The sequence below is a fragment of the Plectropomus leopardus genome, chromosome 6, assembly GCF_026936395.1.
Source record: "Plectropomus leopardus strain MGB_pleo_1.0 chromosome 6, ASM2693639v1, whole genome shotgun sequence".
NCBI classification, from domain to species: domain Eukaryota; kingdom Metazoa; phylum Chordata; class Actinopteri; order Perciformes; family Serranidae; genus Plectropomus; species Plectropomus leopardus.
Genome location: NC_142181.1, coordinates 6069457 through 6084476, shown reverse-complemented (window position 1 = coordinate 6084476; position 15020 = coordinate 6069457).

Below are 15020 nucleotides of genomic sequence, written 5' to 3'. Positions count from 1 at the left end.
TAAAATTAACTTGTCAGATTTTACAGTGATTTTACAGCAGCGCTGATCAAATATAAACCAGCATTGGTTTTTTTTAAGTAGCATATTTCTCACCTCAAATGTTTTCAGAAACATGTTTCAGCTTACTGTTTAACTGTAATAGAAATCCGGCCGGCTGCCATTGTTTAACACCAACTACACCACATTACGTCAGGCGCATAGTATGGTAGTTGTATGTTTTCTACTTTTTTAGCAAAAGCACCCTTTCTCTATTTTTTTCTTATCATGTAGCACCAATTTCAAAAGTATTTGCTTCTTTCTACTGCATAGACAGCCTAGTTTTATGTTAGGGCCTTTTTTTTATATTGTTGAAATACTTCTTTATGCCTGCCAACAAACAAAAAATAGATCTTTACAGAGAATCAAGAAGTATCTTTGATCCAGGACTTCAAATCCCACGGTGCATTGCTAATTCCCGTGTTAGAGTGATCAGTGGCTCCCCAGGTTGTGAGGGTCAAAGGTTGCTGACTGGACTTGTTAGGGGTCAGTGTCCCTTTGAGCTAAAGAGACAGGCGAGACAAAACAAGCATTTCTCTCCGCCTATGAGAAAAAAAAGAAAAAAGGAAAATCAAACGGCGTCTCCAAGACATAACAAATCAATCTTTCTCCTTCTAGCGAGAGATCAAGATTGATTATCTGGATGCACACAAGCCTTCATGTTTTTCCAAGTCTGAAATGGAAGGATAAACAAAACATAAAATTCGATAGTTTTCAAAAATGGAAAAGGAGCACTTTTCCTCCAAAGAATGCGAGATGTAGTTACTGTATGTCTGTCTGTTTACCGTCTCTGCTTTTTGAAAAAAGTGAACATCCGCAACACAAATATGTGCTGCTGGAACAGCTCGAGGAAATGGCTCTTCCAGCGAGGCCCTCTGCTTCTAGACTGCCTCAGTGTGAAGGTCACAATTTAGTCTCCCTTCTCTGGTGCTTTTATTCTCCATTTTAAATAGAATCAGCTGATGGCAGTGTCAAAGCCACCCAGACAGAGAGTGTAAACACAGACACATTGATCCTGCAAAGCTCTCCATATCTTCCACTCTCTCCTCCTCGAATGATTGAATGTAAATGAATCACAAACAATGATCTTCCCTCACAGCGGGAGGAGTGATGGTGTTTGTGATGGACTGCGACGGAGCTGATTGTTAATACGTGAAGGCAGCGGGAGTGTGTGTCGCCACGTTATCAGTATTTTTGTTGCAATCATTTAAATCACTCAAGGTATTTGGCATTCTCCGCGTCGACTCGCCTCGAGAAGGAGCAAATGAAGCTTTATAACTAGACCTGCAATTGCACAGTAGGCGGAGAACAAGTGGAAGATGACATGACGGTTATTTCTACCTGTGTTTATGATTACATGTGTTCATCAGTGTGTGCCAAGCAAGCCGGTGTTCATCTCAGTGTGTTAGCCGCAATGTGCCAGCCAAAGTGTGTTCCATAGTGAGCCTGAGAGCAACCTGCTTGGTTTCCATGTGTTTTTGTATATCAGGTAAATCCATAGGTAAGTGTGCATTATTGTTCCAACGAAAACCTGTGTATGTGCATCTCTATATGAACATACCTTTGTGTTTGTGCGTGCACATTTGCTCATTGTTGGGTACATGCCTGCATGATGCCACAGGTAGCCGTGTGCTCAGTGGAGTGTGAGTCGCTACACCTGTTCTCCCCTCGGGGAGGCGCTGTCCATGGCCAGCTGGCAGAGCAGAGCCGGGACAGAGGATTGGACAGATTGGATAAGCGGTGGGACATCGGGACGAGTAGAAGACGCGGCTGAAGGTGACGGCAAAAATAGAGGGAATAGGAAAAGTACTGAGAGAAGAACAAAAGGTAAGAGCTAGGCTGATAATAGATTATGCAGCAAGCTTTGTCAGGACACTAAGGAGGGCACATGAAGGACAAATATGATCAATGCTATTGTAATAAAGTACTGTTTGTACTTAACTTGATCCAACTGCATGAATTGATTCATCATAATAATTGTGGTTATATTGAACGCGTCTGAATATTAATTGTATTTTCATTATGTAACATAAATGATGATGACAGCTGTTAAATTAGGGGTTTCAAGCAGTACTGTTATCGACTGTAAAACATGCGATCAGTGGTCAGTTTGCTGTCGGCTAAACCTAGACACATATTGGACTAATACTGCATCGGCACCACTGATGATAATTGTTTTTGCTGAAGTTTAGCATAGTTTACAACTAACATATCACATATTTCAACCATAGACTGTATAAATATTAGAGGTAGCTACAGTGATGTCACCCATTGTTTTGGTGGCTTCTGTTTTGAAGTCTTGAATTCAACATGTTAGCTGTCACCATCCAGGATATTTGGTGTCAGAAGTGACTATGTTTGGACAAGAGGCTGATGCTGGAGAAAAGCCAAGGGGTTGATCTGACGTTGATCAGCCTGTCACTCAAAGTGGTTCTGCTCTTAATTATGCATCACTTTAAGCCTAATAAGTTACATAAAAACGTATCCCCCATAAAGTTGTCATGAGGGGAGAAATTTGCTAGACACCAAAATTGTCTCAAAAGGCCACAACTAATACAGAGACACACCATAATAAATTTAAACAAAATACATTAATTTAACCAAATCAAACCAAACCAGACCAAATTAAAGGTTAACCTAATTTAGACAACATGGAGTGTGGAAGTCAATGGTGTTGGTAGTGTGGTGCTTGAGCGTAAAGTGTGTGTAAGTGCATAAAAGCAGAACAAAAAACTAAGACAAAATAACCAAACTGAAGAGGAGCAGAGAAATGCAGCAGCAGAGTGGAGATTCAGACAGAAATTGAGCTACAAGCTGCGCACCTGCTTATCTAACCCAAAACACTCTCAGGTGTTCCCAGTTACTCTAACGAGCATCTGCCTGCAAGACAGCACGCAGACAGATGAATGAACAGCACAGAGAAGACACCCTAGGGGTCATCAAACATGCTTTTGGAGAAAGCTTCAAGTGGCCATTTGAGGATCTGCATTTTCTTTTTCATTTTTGGCTTATTGCCAAAAGTGGGGTGCCACTTGATTTTGACATGAAATACTTTACTTATTAATAGTAGCTGCAGTGATGCCGACAACTGACAACAGGCAATGTTCTATTCCTGAATAAAAATATTCTGTTCCACAACAGATCAGTCTTTTGCTAGAATATTTTTTTGCATATAATCTAGATATTATATTTCCAAGTTCTAGAATAAAACCCTCTATTAAAAATATCTAATATCTGTGTTAGATTAAAACACTTTGAATTCAGAACATTCAACTCCACAACATTTTACTCTAGAACTTTTGGGGGGGAAAATCTAGATATTCTGTTGCATTTCTATGTTGTAGAACAGAATCATCTATTGGAAAAACATTCTAGAACAGAACAGAACATTTTGAAGCACATATTTATTTTTTTAAAGAATATAATGCTCTGTTCTAGAATAGAAACTAGAATATTCCCTTTTAGATCAGAATCTTATGTTAGACAGGATGAAATTTTGTTGAATTGATAATTGTATTCCATTTGTTGAACAGAATGTTGGATAATACAATAGAGTGTTTTAGTATTGTAAAACAGAATGTTTGATTCTAGAATATATTCCAGCGGAGAATCTCCATACAGCATAGGATGTAATACCCCAATATAAAAAAAGTAAAGTTCTAAAATAGAACACTCTGTTGTAGGATATTCTATTGAATTTCATTCTGTTCTAGAGTTTAACATTGCTCTCTATGACGCTCAGTTCAGTTAAGTTCTTGAACAGAACACTGTGTTCTAGAATACTGTATTAAAAAAGTTACAATAAACCAGTCTAGAACTTGTATGATGAAGGCAGAAAACAAAATACTTGAACAGCAAAGTATTTGCCTTTCCAGTGATGTGACTCCCTCTATCTATGCCTATTGATGACAAGGATGTTACCCTGTTTTGACCTGTAATTGTTGCACCCACACTGATGCCCAACCTGACTGGGGAGATCAGTCATTTCCAAAATGTCACATCACAATGAGATGGCTCACTGATATTTGACAAAAGCGGCTTTTTAGCACAAAGACTAAAAAACTGACAGAATAGAAGAGTCTGATCCAAGATCCACCACCTGATTTCATTATAAAGGACAAAAAGACCATGATTAACTGTAAAATGCAATTTTTTGTTTTTCCATGGTGACTATATTGAATAACGTGGTGGATTGCACAGTATGTCATCATGATAACATAATATCTATCTGTCTTTTCTTGTTTCTAAAATAGTTGTCCTCTTCGGCCATTTCCTTCTTTCGCACTATGTTTGACTCATTCCATTGTCGGTAACTTCTTTTCTCCCACTTTCTGTCTCTTGGGTCTAGTTAGGATGTGCGTGCACATGTGTGTGTGCGTGTGTTTCTCTGTGCTTGTCAGCTTCCCTCTGTCCTGCCTCCAGGCTGAAGTGTCAGACGGAGGAGTGAGATGTCTCTCTCTTCCTCCATATGCAGTTGTTAGCTAAAATACTGCCGCGCTGCTGCAAACAGCCGAGGGGGTCAGCAAATACACACATATACACAGTTGCACATGTACACACTGTACACAATATACTACACAAACAATATACTGTATACATGTAAAAATAAACACACACCTAAGCAAACACACAGATCTCATATCTCATTAGAGGGCAGCTCCTTCAGTGGGAAGCATATAGCTTAGTGGACTGGGACCACACACACACACACACACACACATATACAAGTATAATTTAAATAATGTACTCAGTCTGTTTGCATGCGTGCACACACACACACACACACACACACATGCACAGACAAACCCACATGAGCATAATTTATATAATGTACTCATCCTCCCTCTCTTACTCACACACACACACACACACACACACACACACACACACACCGTACTTGCTTGTCCATAGGCCCAGTCCACTGGGAATATATTGCGACAGAGGACTGAAGGTAAGACAGGAAACAAAGTGCAAACTGAAAGTGATAGTGGGTAAAAGATAGATGTAGGCTGAGAGGAAGTGAAAGAGTTGAAGAGAGAATAGAAAAGAAAAGATACAGTAAAAACTGGAAGACCGAAACAGAAAAAGTGGTGAAAGGATGGAGCTATTTGAGTAAGTGAGGCCAAAAGGGTACAGAGCAGAAAAAGCAAGGTTCGAGAGGTATGGGAGTTTGGATGGAGAGAACAAAAAAAATCTGTGCCAAGTATCTCAGAAATGAACTGCCAGGCACAAAAAGAGCCAAAGACACTTTCTACACACACACACAATTTGAAATTGAGCCGAACGCAGCCCTGCATTTGAACCAGCGGCTACACCCAATGTAGGCCATTCCCAAACACTTTTGAATTAGGTCCCGCTCTCCTCTCCCCAGAAAAGAAAAGCGTGAAATTGACCAAGTCAAAGCTGCAGCCTGAGCAAAGCTGATTTTCTGCCATTGTACCACAGGCAGTATCTATCCAATGTGATTCTGCTGTTGTGATCTGGGACAGAGTTTGTGTTTCACCCTTGAAATTCTTCATGAGGCTTGTGTTACATTTTGGATCATGCTTTTTGGGGAGTTAAAAGCAAGAGAATTTGTCCAATGAAAGTAGGCCAATTTAGGTTTAAATACAAGGTTCTGTAGGCTGATGCTAATGCCGGTAGATCTGTGATTCGTTGACTTGACTCTTGGTGCCAAAACAGCCCATTAAAATAAGAAGAATTCACTGTTTCCCCCAAGATTTAAACAAATCCCCATACCTTAGCAACAAAATGAATCACTTTTGATCTTTAACTAAATAAACAAACCAAAGCTTTTGAGAGGGTGTGTGTGGAAGTTGACCTACACTGGGAAAGAGACATCTGTAATTCAGTGTTAACATTTTTGTGAACGTCAAACCTCTGCAAATGACTCATTTCATAATCAGGATTTAATCCATTTAATTGGATAACATTTAGAAAGCCTAAAAGAAAAAGATATTTACAGCAAATCCGCCGTACATGTCTGTTGTCTGATTCACACCAGCTCTCAACTGCACTGGCGCTGCATGCATCTGTGGGTAAATTTAATACACCCGTGTTGTCTCATATGATCTTTAGCTCTTAAACACCCTGGTTCTGTGCATCCCCCCTCTCCTCCCATTCAATTCGGTTCTGGTTATGTTTGGACGCGATGAAAGGCAACTCAAAACAGCTTTATCTATGGCACGGCGGGGACGGAGTCTGTGAAATGTGGCAGTGGTTTTGGACCCACAGGAAGGCTGAATAGATGAGAACCAAAACCAGACGTGCTTATGAGAGAAACCGGGGAGGAAACTGGATTCTGCTCTCTGAGAGGTATGTGCGTTTTAGAAAACATCAGCTCTGTTTTGCTTTTGCTGCATTAAGACCTGCTGCTTTGGCACGGCACATACACACTCACACACACACATACACACACACACACATGCTCCACCTTACTCTCCCTGGTGTCTCTGCACTGCGTATGGTTTGCATTGGTTCTGCTGCTGGCTTTTGTAAACAGCGCTAACTGCTTGTGTATGTCTGAGCCCTGCAAGTTCTCAGACTTCTGAATGAAAGGCTACCTCTATCTCTGTGTGTGTGTGTGACTCTCTCTCTCTTTCTCCCTCTGCCTCTATGTTGCTCTCTGTCTCTTTGTTGCCCTCTGACCTGCTTTACCGTACGGGCTGTCACAAGCGTGTGCACTTGTCACACGTATTTAGGTAAGTCTGTGACATGTGATCCCTGCAGGCCAAAGGTTACACACATTCAATGTCGTCCACTACTGTTGACTGTAAGTCGGTTGAGGACAAAGAATATGTGTGCGAGTGTGTGTGTGTGTGTGTGTGTGTGTGCCTGTTTAGTTTGGCCTTGCTCATTTCCTGCATTGAGTCACTACCTTAAATGCATCACTTTTTGTGATGCAAAGCTTAATCTTGGTCTTAAATGATATCTGGTTTAATCAGAGAGAGACCTGTATTAATGATAATATGAGCTTAATGTGAGCTGCTGTTAATGGCACATACAAAAATTCTGTTAATTAGTCAGGTCTTATTCCCCATATTCGTGATAATGATGACATATAACTCGCTATCTCCCTTGTAAAGATTTGGACTTGGACTTTGGATTTGGACAGTGCAGATTTGGGCAAGAAAAATGTTGATTTGTAGGCCTACCAGGCATGCAATCTTTCTTTTTTACAGGTTCAGTGTGTAAGATTAAGTGGAATATGTAAGTGAGGTTGCAGAACCGAAACTTCTCCAGTGTGCCAAGCCAACACATTATCATCCCAAATCATCACATGTTGCAGCTTTGCAGTGGTCTTCTGTGTCTTCATATTATTTTTTAGGCATCCCTCTCAGTCTGCAGCTGATGCTCTGGGATGCCGCTACAGTGATGATGAGAAATGTACATAGTGGTACGTGGTTATATTTAGACAACAAAAGCACATGGCAAACAAGGCCAGAATGTCAACAAACCCACATGCTGGCATGGATGGTTAGGATTAGGGAACAAAGGCACCGATGGTTCGAATTAGGGGAAGGAGGCACATAGTAAGGTGTAGAAAAACAGTATTGCCTTTAGACGGAAAGGGAACACCAGACTCCTCCATGAAAGTCCAGAGTTTGTTGGACTCATTCACCGTCCCCCCCGTCTGCTCTTTAGGTGCCCTTGCACTCCTTTTAATATGTTGTTACCGGCAGAGTTTCAGCCTAATATCATTTGGCTGCGTTCTCCCCTGGTGCCATTTAGCGCTGTTTCATATGCATGCAAAAGGTGGTCTTTGGTGTCACAATCTTCTGCCCAAAGCACTGTCAAAGCAGCAGTATTTTACAAGTTCAGAATAAAAACATCATCTAGGAGAACTTTGGTTGATGGGGCAAAAATGCAAATGGCCCTGTCTAGAGTTGGGTTTGGCTGTTCTGGACTACTACAGAACAACATAGAGGACTCTGTGGAAGAGGACCCACATTGGCATCCAATGGCACTACACCATAAGGATGAGAAAAACTCAACTTTACTTTTATCTACTGTTATGCAAACGAAGAGACAACCTGGGAGAGTCAATCACAGTTGTTTTATTCCAGTGGAAGTTGTAAGCAAATAGTTGTTTACAACTTAACTCCACTAATGGAGTGAGGATCACTCTTATAATTTAGCAATGTGTTTCAACAACACGCACAGCAAGATTATAAGTAAATAAATAGATAAGTAAATAAATAAGTCCAGCAATGCTATCGCTAACACTGTGCCACATGAAATGTAAAGCGTCCTTTTGTGTCGTATCGCTGCAAAGTCAAAAACAACTGTCCAGCCGGAGCAGAATACATCAAGGTGTTCAGTGCAACACACCCACAGGTCTACAGCTTAATGAGAGGCCAGAGATGCCTGCTACTTTTTATCTGTATGTGTTTAAGTGTAGCACAAGTTTGACTAAAAGCAATCACAGAAAGTAGTCCACTGGAAGTTCAAATTGCATGGCATTGTGCAGTATGAGATTCCTAGAACGTGTAGATGATTCTGCACCCCAGAATTTAGAGTTTGAGTCGTGTCACAGACCTAAATGTAAAAAGTTTTCAATACCACAATATTTCTGAAATGTAATTAAATCGTAGATGTTTTTTTTTTTTTTTTAATTTACTGGTTGATTTACCTGCCATACTATTTTTGATTTATTTTTTAAAAATGCAAGAGACATGAAATGTGTCTGCAAGTTTACAAACTCCAAAAATAAGACTATCAGACACACATCATTCTGTTGTGCATTGGCTGCCCCAGTATGATAAAGGTAGACTGCAGTTGTGGCTGGCTGCTTTATAAATTGTCACAGACACATATATCAAGAAAATAATTTCATCAACATTGAAAGTATTTCAAAAGGGATATTTCCAGCAGAGTACTGTGTGATTTCTTTTGTTCTGACTCAAAGACAATGTTTGAGACAATTTCTGTTGATTTATAGTTTGTTTTTTTCTTGGAAAATTATAGGAAGCTTGTGCTCATTTCCCCAATAACTATCTTTGTTGCTGGTGTCTGCACTTCCCAAACTTCTTCAACTGTGGTGGTGAGTAAACTGCCATTGTGATAGTCATAGTCACAGGCTGTCATTTTGGGTCTTACCTAAGATGAGCATGTCTGAGGGCAGACGGCAGAAGAACAAGGGTAGTTACGCATGAGAGCGGTATGCTGCAAATAGCCAGGTCAAGTTATTTTTTTTTAACATATCAATATTACAAATTACACATTTGCCAAAAGATGCTTTACAATCTATCATATGACACCCTCTTTCTTCAGACCCGGAATTCAGATTAGGATAAAGTCCCCCCAAAAAACCTTTAAATCTGACAAATTTAGGAAATCAGAGGACAGCAGAGGAGAGATCACTCTCCCAGGAAGAAGAGATGTGCACTTGATGTCGTGTGCACAAATTAGACCAACACAATGTAATTACAGTGCAGACAATCAGGATGACAAAAATCATTGTAAACATATAAGAAGAAAATGGATCAGATATCTTCTAGGTGTTTCCAAACAGAGAAACTAAGCCACATGATCTCCATCATCTTTATTTTCATGCCATAATGGAGATATCTGGTTTAGCATCAGTGTGCGTCTGTTTATCTAAATGAACTGAAACCAGCGCTTAGCATCCCTGAGCATATTCAGGTCTAACACACTGTAGGATGGTCAGTGCTGTTTAAGTCTACATATAACACTCTAGGAATCCTCCTGCATTTATTTTTGGCTGTCAGGTCAGGTCAACAAAGCATTTAGATATGTTGTGGCCTGTAGTTGCGGGCATAACCAAAAGACTCAGTCGTAATAAATCCCCTAGATGTAAAAAGTATAGAAATCTAAAAGTAATTTGCCAGGGCTACCTGTGCCATGACTTATGACCAGTGGAACTAAGATCCAGGTTGATAAATACCATCTTTCTGCAAATGCTATACAGAGAAAAGACATTCACATTTTTGGTTTGTTGCCTACAAACAAATAAACACTTCCAGATTGACTATCAATACTCAGTGTGTGCTTTTGATTTCGTTTTGATTGATATAGCTGTCACACAAGTTTCCCACATAGGGATGATAAAGACAGAATAACTGGAAGAGAATGGTGATTATGCAGGAGATCAGATCAACACACACACACACACACACACACACACACACACACACACACACACAACAAAAAAGGAAAACAGATCCATAAAATGCTGATGATGTTTTCCAAATACTTTGACAGTGCTGTTTTTGATTCTGATAATTGAATGATCTGAATTGAAATGAATCGAACTGAAGTTTGAAAAGTTACTGAGGACACACACTCTCAGGCACAAATGCAGATGCACAAACTCACACACATCTTGTCCACATTAAGACAGTAACCGTACCCATGTCTACCCCTCATCCCCAGTCACAGGAAGTGAGGTCAGAAGAGAGACAGTGTGTGTGCATGTGTGTGTGTATGTGATTGTGTGTTTTGATGTGTCCCCCCCGGTGTCTCCTTTCTCTGGGAGATTATGTTTCAGCCATCACTGAGGCTTGCTAATTAATGTCACAACCTGCTAGCCGTGTCAGCACCAATTTACTACACACACACACACACACACACACTTAGAGTGTGTGACTCAGACCTATACACACCTTTGCACCTATATACACACACACTTTCTCTCCTCACCTGTCACAATTAATGTCATACTTTTGCTTCGGACTTTGGGGCTTTTCTACTTTCCTTCTCTCCGTGTCACTCTATCCGCGCAGTTTGCTTCCTCTCTCTCCAACACATCACCGTCTTTCTTTCTGCAGTTTCTCCACCCCTGTTCCTTTTCACCTCCCTGTCACTACCAATTCTCCACCTCTTTCTTTCACTCCCTATACCTCTTCCCCTCTGTCCTTATCTTTCCTTGTCAGCAACCCCTCTACCTTTGCTCCTTTTAGTTCATTTTTTCTTCACATCTTTCCCCATATCCTGCTGGAAATAATGCACTCCATCACTCTCCTATTGCTCTTTCTGTCATTTACCTCCATTTGTCATCATCTCCCGCTGATCTATTCTCTTTTATTCTTTATTCAACACACACATATATATATATATATATATATACATACATATATATATATATATATAAAGATACAGCCTACAACAAATCTAGGACTTAAAGTAGGAGCTTGCAGATTTTACACCTCAAATTGTCAAAAGGAGTAAAACTTAGCCTAAAACATTGTTCATCTCTGGAGGAGGATGTAAATACTTCAAATATTTGACAGAAAGTCTGTGTTGCCAGGCAGGGAACCTCTGATGAAAGCTGCTGTCAAGTTGCATTATGGGAATGTAGGACCCATTGTTGGTGCACGAGCATTAACTGTATTGTATTAATTTGACGTCATTCATTGAGGACTCCCGTTTTGAATCTTCAAGTTCGGCATTTCAGCGGTCGCCATCGCAGCTTTTTTGGAAACAGAAGTGACCATATTTGGATGAGAAGGTGAAGCTGTGGAGGGACAACGGGTGGAAATGAGTCACAGACTAAAGCGATGCCTCGCAGACAGCCTGTCATTCAAGCAACATTTTGTCATAGTTAACTTTCAACCTTAATAAAATGTAAATGGGTGAATTCTATAAAAATTTAAGCCCTTCATTGTTGTCATGAATGTTGAAGTTAGCTGTAGAGACCAAAATCATGTTTTGTACCAGGCTGTGAGCACATTTAATTCTGCTGAAAAGTTGTCATTTTAACAAGGTGGTTTATGGGGACTGACATGCTCTTGGAGCTAGTCTCAAGTGGCCATTAGAGAAACTGCAGTTTTTGTGCACCTTTACTTCCTCACTTGGTTTTGATTGTTCCCAGTGTTGATGCTGAGGAGTTGGTTTATTGGGATAAACAGTTCTGGTGGTGCTAATTTTCCAGTTGAATGAAACCACTGCAGACGAAGAGACATAACTAGCTGTTATATTTAAAAAAGGGCTGGCCAAACATCAAACAGTGGAAAACATGTTGGCAACATGACATTTATGTTTAATGTTTTAATTAAAAGAATCTTACAGTTGCTCCACACAGGTCTGATGTTTCAGTCCATCACTAATTTTTCTCTTCTCATTGGACACTTGAGCAGACGTACAAGTCATATGCTTCATGACCACCATCATTTGTTCACCCTGTCTGTCTCTATTGCACTTTATCTCATTTCCCACTTTTACTTTCGAGCGTCTTTTGAATTACATATTTCTATGGGCGAAAATGGGATACTTTCACTTTGACATTTTCCATCTGTCTGTTACAACTAGAAGTTTGAACTTAATCACTGCAATGCCCATTTGAGATACCAACACAACTGAGCCAACGGGTTCAAATTCAAATGTATTTAAAATTTCAAATATTCTGACTTTGATTACTTTGGTTTTTAATTTACATGAGATGCCTGAAGTCTATTTGTAGATTAGCTAAGATGAAGTCTCCCATGAGGAAATTGGGGTGTTGCAGCTGGTAAAGAAACTCTTGCACAGAGAAGAACAATTTAAAAAGGTACAAGGAAGGAAATACAGTTTAAGTGATTGCAATAACTCCAGAATGTAATAAAATAAATATAAAAAACATACATATAAAATGCCTGCAAGAGTGAATACTGGGTATCCATAAAGACAGAAAATTAAATAAGAAATATCCAATGCCACCATATTTTATGTTGTAAAACAGTTACTGCAAGGTATAACATTGCTAACGTAATTTCTGCATTAACCCTTTCTAACCAAGAGTGGCATCACTTTTCTCATGCTGCTTTCAGATACCTTTCACAACAATTTAAATCTTTGAACTTTGAGAATATTGATGTGATTTCTTTCAAAAACATGGGAAAAAGGCAATGAGCAACTTGGTAAGAAATGTTCCACAAACTGCATTAAATTACTAGATTTAGACAATTAAAAAAAAAAACAAGGGAAAATTGTTTAAAATAAAAGAAAGAAGCTAATGAAAGACTACATTTATATATTTAAAAGTATGTCACAGAATTATTATACATTTGTAAGCATCAAGACAGTCGTGTTTGACTTGTTTTTTTGCCCTTACTTTTTCATTTGTTTGTTTATTTATTTATTCATTCATTTTTTTATTTTTATTATTTGTTTAATTTTCAGGTAAGTCTTTGTACTTTTTACTAATTTCTTGCAAAGTATTTGGGTGATTTCTTCTTGCCTTCATCCCATGTTTCTGAAAGAAATCAAAACAATCTTCTCCTGTTTAAAAGGGTTAAATAGGCTCATTGTGTTTCTATTTGTATTATTCCATTTACTCAATCAATAGGACTATTAGAACCCATTAATTAAATCATAAAAATGTTCCCTTTACAAACATCACAGCCACAATTTGACAGTTGAACAGAAACATACTATAGTAATTGTCAACTACATGAACCCCCCCGTGTAGCTTTCCAATACAGTCATGTTTAGATGTGACCTCTTGTTAAACCACATCATTCCCTCCTGCTGGCAATCAATAATCTGTCAGCCAGTCAGACAACCTCACTCAACCTCTGACGCCGGTTGTGTCTCTATGTGTTCATGTCATTTTGTGTTAATATGTTAATGTGTTCCTGTGTCTGTGTGTGCGAGTGTTTGCCCCCATCATTAGCCCTAATGATTGACAATGTCCTCCCGTTTCCACCTCCCCCTCCCTCCTCCCCTTCCTTCCCTTATTGACCCTGCTGTCAGCGGCCTGTCACCTGGACTTCCTCATGTCATCAATAGAAGGACTTTATCTAGATGGACAGTCACCCCGTCTCATGTACCTTATGGCTTATCTGGGATACTGTATCTGACAGGGAGGTAAATTGAGTGTGTGTCTGTGTGAGTGCATTCTTGTATTTCTCTCTTTAAAAGGGCAAAATGTCCTCAGAGGAGTACAAAGGTGGAGAAGGAACATTTTTACTGCTCAATTCTAGGAGTAAGATTTCAGGAAGGCTGGGGGTTAGGTTTCTGAGAGAAGTTCTCCTAAAAAAAAGTCACCCAGACACTCTGTTAAAGCTAAATGTACTGATAACATTTGTGTGCCCACTTATAGTTTTATTAAGTTCAAACAGTTACAATTGCGCAACAACTATCCCAGGTGGCATGCACATCTTTTTTACTTTTTACTTTTAAATTTGCAGTGTGAAAGTAGAATATGAAATTCTACAAATTCCATATGTTTGTATGTATTTATACACTATTTTTAGCTCTATTTTTATTAATGTAATCTTAATTGGTTTTTCTTTCCCATCTTATGTTTTGCATTCTGTGCACTCTGTTTTTATCCTCATATTTATCTTATTTTTACTAGGATTATCAAGTGGGTTTTATCTATGTGAAGATGATTCTATATTAATCTATTCTGATCTTATTTTATTTTTTCATGCGTGTTTTATTGTGTCTTTATGTCATCTATATCTTTTCATGTGAAGCACTTGGTGCATGTAATTCCTTTGTTGTGAAGCATGTTGGGCTGCGTTTCTTGTATGAAAGGTGCTATACAAATACAGTTTTATTATTATTATTACTAGTGGTAGTAGTAATTAGTACTCTCTCTCTCTCTCTCTCTCTTTCTCTCTGTCTCCCTCTCCTTTACTAGACGGCAGCCTAAATGTGTTCTCTGACAATGGATTTCCCCACTCGTTTTTACCTTATGACAAAAAAATTCATTTGGATGTTTGAGAGACACTGAATTCTTAAATCATGGCCAAAAATATGTTTAGTGCGGTAACAGTGGCCTTGCGTTTAACCACCAAATTGTAATCAGTTCATTGTTGTTGTCAAAGTGAATGTGGGTAGTGCTGTGGTTTCAGTTGGTGGTTTGTTTGGAATAAATACAAAAGGTACTGCTCAGTGAGTCTGAGCAGCAATCCACCATGACAAAAGGGACAGAGAGCATCACCTTGGAAAACTTGTTTCATCATCAGAAAAAGAAATCCTCGCAGTACTGATCATTTATTGACAAGTCATGATGTGCTGTCCAAAATAGCAAAATC